Raw genomic sequence first — 6667 nt, forward strand, 5'->3', positions numbered from 1 at the left:
AACCGAGGTTAGTCCAATCTCATTGCACATCCAAGGGTTTTTTTCACTATAATCTCACTAGATTACAATTTGCTCAAACACACAAGTAAGAGACTTCTACAATCAGAGTTTAACAGATAAATAAGATTGTGCTTACACTTGATATACAATCAGAGGTGTAAGAAAGTTAAAGTGCAAGTGACTTCAGAATACTTAAGAAATTCTAAGATTGAAAGTTTGTAAAAATTTCTCTTAGTGTTTGTGGGCTTTATAATTTGACAGAGTAAGGGCTTTTGTAAAATCATAGAAGTCTTTATATTTCTTCAACTGCTCATGTCCTTATATAAGAGAGAATGAAAGAGCCATTGTTGAAGAAGTGTGAGCGAATTGATAGGGCCAAACCGCAAGTGCACGGCCTATCGAAGTAATAGTAGTAAGTAGAGTTATCGTTCCGCTAGGGAGTTGGTCAATCTAATTAACTTTTAGAAAATGATTAGAGGAGAAAGAAATAAGAAGTTAGAGAGTGCAGTTTTTGAAAGTAAATAACAATAATATTAAAAAGCCTCGGGATCATTGGTTCATCATAATAACGAATCTTTTCACAAACAAGCCTTAAACTTATAATTATACGTTAATCTTAATTACTAAGGACAAGTTTCTCTTTAGCATATCACAGCTCCTCTCGAAGTCAGTGAGTGTATCCCTCCAACAACCACATCTATTCTCATGGGTGATTGCCTTTGTGACCCTTGAAGATCGAAACTTTATGTGTCCCAAGGTTTGCTAGACTATTCTCATGTTTCGCAAACCTTGTCTAAATTCACTTGTTCGGATATCAAAGCTCCGTGTTCGCTTTATGAATTGATATCTGTGATGATGAATTATCCATTATCAAACCCTCCGCGTTCGCTTCCACAGTTTGATAAATAATTAATTCATGTTAAAACGGTGAATTTAGATTAGGAATTAAGGTAACAAATAATTAGGGTTTAAGGCTTGGCTTGATCCGGATTACGTCATTAGACTTATCCAACGATCCCAAGACAAAGAAGTCTACTCACTCATGTTCATCGTAGACATGGGGGAAGAAGAGAGAATGCGATAAAAGTAAATTGCAAGAAAAGAAAGTAAAAGGAAATAAAGACTTTATTGAAATAATACTTAGAATATTCAAAGTAAAGGTGAATGTTTATGGTGGAGAGCTACTCTATTTATAGCTTTACAATCGACTTAGAAACTAAGCAACTAAAAGGGTAAAACAGTAAAGCTGCAACATGGTAACTTGGGCCCGAAGAAAAAGCAGCAAAAGAGGCTTCTGGAGGTGGCACGGCCGTGCCACATGTTGGCACTGGCCGTGCCAAGCTTCTGACTTGGTGGGAACATATTTTTGTTCCGTATCTTCGTATTTTCGCACTGTATTTGCTCCAGTCCTCTTTCTTTTGCTCCAAGACACCTTCCACCATATATTCGTTCCTAAAATAAAATAAAAAGCAATTTAAAGTAAAATATTCTAAAAGGAAATAAAATGCAATAAAATCAAATCAAATCTTATTTAAAACTAAACTAAATAAAGCATTAAAATATACTAATCTATGACTTATCACGAATCAAAGTAATCATTGGAAGCTTGATCATAGAGGTTGAGATGTTGCATCAAATTGATAATTTTGTTGAGTAGTCATTCAAAATTCCTTGATTTATAATAGAACGATCCATTAAGTTCTCTTTGTCCTTGGATTTCTTAGTTTGTTTTTTCACGTGGTCAGAAAACGATAAATTGTACTACTCTGAGTTTGATAGTGACATTCCTTCTTAAGATGATAAACTAAATCCGAGTCTTCAGCTTCTGACGTCACCTTTAGATGCTTCTTCCTTCAGAGTCTTCATTCCCTTAGATGCTTCTGAGAGAAAAGCCTCTTCTGATTAGGATGTGGACTTTTCTGGTTGACCTTTCTTTAGATCTTGTTCCAAGTTTTATAAGCTTCTCTTTTGCTTCAGATGCTTTCTTATGCTTCTAGAGTCTTGATATTTCAGAACTAAAACTTGACTTTGCGAGTCACAATTTAATTTTATGGTTCTGCATACTTGAACACATATTAACATATTCAATTGTTATTTTATACTCCCTCCGGTCACATTTATAAGCAAAACACTACTTTTTAGGTTCATTGAATACCTAATGTATTTAGTTAATATTATTTGAACAATATTTAGTGTATATTATTGAACAAATACATTAGGTATTCAATGAAATTACAAAGTAGTTTTTTGCTTATAAATGTGACCGGAGGGAGTACATGCTATATTTAAAATATAACATATACTAACCTATTATATGAATTGTGGAAAGGAAAAAGAAAAAAAATCCATCAATATATTTTCTTTTTATCAACTTGAAAAAGTATGATCATAAGCATAATAAATGTATACTTTTAGGGTATTTTGCGCGTTCTAAAGATTGCATAGTATACTGTTGAACTAAAATGGATTTTGAGCAATGACTCTGAAATTTTGATGATAACAATGTAGTATTCCCTTCTTGCTTTCTGTCAAAAAAAATAAAAAATTCCCTTCTTCTGCCCAAAAGTGCAAAACAAAGTTTGTTTCATGGTTCTGACAATCTCTTGAAGAGACCTTATTTTTCTTTTCGACAACACTATTTTGTTCGGGCATTCAAGCCTTCAAGGAGAAAACAAATCTTGAAAAATGTCAAAATCTTACAATTTGTTTGAAAATATTCATTTTGGAATTCTCTGCCGTAATCATTTCTAACCGTTGTAATAGAAAAATATTTTGCACTTTACAGTTGACTGAAAATACATGTACGATTTATCCTTGTCTGGTTTAAAATTCATCTTAATAATTGTTTATTGTACGACGTATTTTTTATGTTGATATCATGGAACCTCATCCCTTAATAAAAAAAAAAAATCATCGAACCTCATGCTTTAGAATAATTCTCTATAAATATCAAGCAAGGAAAATATTCTATATTTGATTTTGTTTGATGGTTGCTATCTCTTACTCTTGAATCTTGAATTATATATTTTTTAGAAAAGAATCTTGAATTTTATTTTAAAGAATGTTTTTCATGAATGTTGCACTAGTAACAATAAGATAAAGTGTCTACACAAACTAATTTTGGATTAAGCTATCCTCCTAGAGAGCATCATTGTCTTGTCTTTGTCAAATTGTCATGTCTTGTTTCTAAAGCGAACTGTGTTTGGAAATATACAAATGAATAATGCATAAGCTAATGATAGCTTCATCTTGTTTGGTTGGTTGTAGTTCAATCTTGCCCCTTGTATTTGTTCTTATAAGCCTGTAGTTTTTCAACATAATAACCAAGAAATGAATTTTGTCAAAAAGATTAATTTGATTTTGTTTTAAGTGGGTCGGTCCAATGGCATATTCTTTGGGATATTTCAACAAAAAGTAAGAGATTTAGACCAATGGAGGAGAATACTTTTTTTGAAAAAGCTCTTTAAAACTGCTCCATATATAGTGGCAGTGGATTTCATAAAAAAATTGATATAATGTTGATCGCATATTATGTTCTCTTTTGACAATTTATTGGTTATTCATGTTTTTTTATCAAGAAAAAATGACAAAACTAAAACTACAATATTAGGCGAGCAACTCCAAGAGCATCATTCAAAAGTAAGTGATCCTGTTGAGGAGTGCGAAAAATCCAAGACTTTAGAGCATCTGAAGAAGAAGCATCATGTTTAGGAAGTCAATCTGTACACTTGTTGCCTTGACAGAGGGTATGATGAAAATTTACAATCCAATCTCGATGATGCAGTTGGACAATTTGACTAATCAATGTAGCATAAGGATGATGAGGTTGGACATCCGACATGATTAGATTAAAGACCACCCTAAAATCTAATTCAAGAATAATGTTCATGTAATCTGCATCAAACACAATAGTTGCAGCTGATAATTTGCATGTTGATTACGTTTCTTATTGTTGTACATATGATTCTAGAAACTTGAGTTCATGTTCTTTTCGGATTCAAGTTTTGGGTGTGTTCATGTTTCTGCCTTGCAATGAATTGTGGTCATTTTCGTAAAGAGAACTAATGATTTTTCTGTTAGAGTAGTACCACATAGACTTTTTTTTTTATGTAGACAAACTGGTTGCATGTATTGAAGATGAAGTGACACGCAAGAAAGCTCAATGAGAATAGTGCAGATTTAGTATCCGGTGTCAGATTGACTCGAACTATACCTTTTTGGAAAGGGAATTCGCTCACGAGCATAACTTATCGTTTTGCCATTCAAATTCATCCGAAGGCCCAAAATTGCATTTTCATTATTTCAGCAACTTTATTATTTTTCTGTTTTGTTTAAGTTTGTTATTTTCGGCTCATTAGGGTTTGTTACTTCCCTAGTATTTAAACTGAACTTTCGTAGCCTAAGAGACAATATTTTTCATTAAATAAAAATATTGAGAACTTTTCTCAACTCTGGTGGATTTCGAAAACCCCTTTTGACAGGTTTGTCGTTTAGAACTTGTCTATTTATCTTTTAGGTTTGGCGCTTGCTAATCCTTGCTTCCGTTCTGCATCATCAGTACCACATAGACTAAAGCATTGTAAGATCTTGTAACACAATTATTATAAAATAGAATTGTATTTTGCACCAAAGCAATGCAATAACATCATTCGTTTCAATCCTTCATAAATTCAGTTCATCAAATTTTACTGCTTTTGACAATACTAATAGCAATTCCAAAGTGCACGCTATGTAACTATTGATGGTTCTTACTTCTTATCTTATAACTCAACACAAACAATGAAATGTATAGCGCAAACTGGTAAAAAAAAAGTCACTGATTAACATGTTCTTATTAGCCAAAGGATGAGATTACATGCTGGTAAATGATATTGTATGTACCTTATTGTTGCAGTGTTTGTAAGTTTATCACAATGGCTGGTATAGATGATACTAGAAATTTACATGTGCAGCATCATCCTTTTTAACATAAATCTGTTCTGAGAAACCAAACATAAAACATCATGAACAACTAAATACATATAGATTGCGAGCAAAATAACACTAAAAATCTTATCCATACATAAACAAAAGTTGGCAACCCTAACATCATGATATTGAGAATGCTCACCCAACATATTATTTCTTCGAAGTGCTTTTCTTATTGCAGATAAAGGAAATTCCGATGACGGTTCGATTTTCGGCTGAATGGTTAAGTCTACAACACAAACTCATAAAAAACGAAATATATAAGAATCTATGAAAACAGGTACAGACACGGAACAGTAGCGACAACGTAAATAATTTAAAAAAAAATCACATAATTCAGTGTAATCATATGTATCGGTGTTGTGTCGCTGTCCTTGTATCCTATGACGAAACACGCCTAATCCGATGAACGTTTGTTCTTCATAGATAAGAATTGTACTCAATTCTCAGAGGCTGGAAAAGTTAAGGTAACCAACATATAAATCCATAAACAAAATAGAATCATACATTCAGTTCGGACTGCAATTTTTTGACGCTTGCGAATAATTTTTTGCTTCCTCTCCCATCTCCTCTTAGCAGCTTCCATATTGGAGGGAATTAGGAAAAGCAAAATAAATAATAAGAAAATTAGACAATACAACTACAAATAAAGTATAGAGAATGAAGCAAATTATTTAGTAGGTTGGCTAAACATATATAACTAGTGACATCACATCAAAAGATCTATGGAACAAAAGGGCATGCTGGTAAGAATATAGACAATGCAAAGTGCTTGCACACTTGCTGCAAGTAAGGACATGCTCTTATAGTATATATGTTGATAAACCTATTTGAGTTGGTTTAGTGCTAAGAGAAATGTAATTTAAAAAGTGCACAACTTCTTATTTAGACAATTAAAATTATTCATCTTAATTATTTAAAATTAATAACTTGAAAATTACTTTTATAATTTTTATTAAAAAATATTTGTTAACTTGCTACTACATTATCTTTTAAAAAAATTACTTAGTATTGATATCTACATTTTTTGGTATACATTTAATTGTATATATATTTACCTTAGGTTATGGTATTTTTTTTGGTATTATTGCATTTCGAAATTATTTTGGTTTTCGTATCAATATCTACATTTTCTTTTATATATTTAATTGTTCCATAAATTATTCCAAAAATAATTGTTCGACCTTTATAAAAAAATTGCACGACCTTTAAGCTACTAGTATAATAATAAGACAGGAAAGTGGCTAGTACTGTTTTACGACTTACAAATATATGTGATTCCTGAACACTTCAAGTTCACGCTTCTGAGAGCATCTCCAATGAGAGGTCCTTACTTAACAAGGACCACTCCCCGTTAAGGACCCTCCATTGGAGGAAGAAAAAATGAGTCTCAGTTAAGGAACGGGTAACTATATAAGGACCCTCTCTCTCCTGGGTAACTAACGGGTCCCACGTTTAAAAAGTAATAAAATGTGTACTACTTGGTCCCACTTGCATAAAGGAGTAATAAAATGGGTACTACTTGGTCCCACTTGTAAAAAGGAGTAATGGATAAATTATTTTTGTTTAATGATATAAAGATAATGGGACATATTTAAGTATTTTTCATTGGAATCCTTATTAGTGTATTACCATTGGAGTCATTGAGTCCTTAATACGTACTTTTATTAAAAAATTATAAATAAGTGATGTGTCACGT

General features: G+C 32.1%; 1 long non-coding RNA gene across 1 annotated transcript; it reads right to left on the reverse strand.

Annotated features, from left to right (window-relative positions):
• Positions 1-1107: 1107 nt before the first annotated feature.
• On the reverse strand, positions 1108-5813 carry LOC146938585 (uncharacterized). The gene is made up of 4 exons (XR_015031351.1): positions 5476-5813; positions 5111-5197; positions 4882-4979; positions 1108-1452 (listed from the first exon to the last, which is right to left on the reverse strand). It is a non-coding gene; the product is annotated as an uncharacterized LOC146938585 (long non-coding RNA).
• Between the last annotated feature and the right edge of the window lie 854 nt (positions 5814-6667).

Source organism: Medicago sativa, chromosome 3 (genome assembly GCF_051527215.1).
Source record: "Medicago sativa cultivar Bolivia chromosome 3, Bolivia_mono, whole genome shotgun sequence".
Taxonomy (NCBI): domain Eukaryota; kingdom Viridiplantae; phylum Streptophyta; class Magnoliopsida; order Fabales; family Fabaceae; genus Medicago; species Medicago sativa.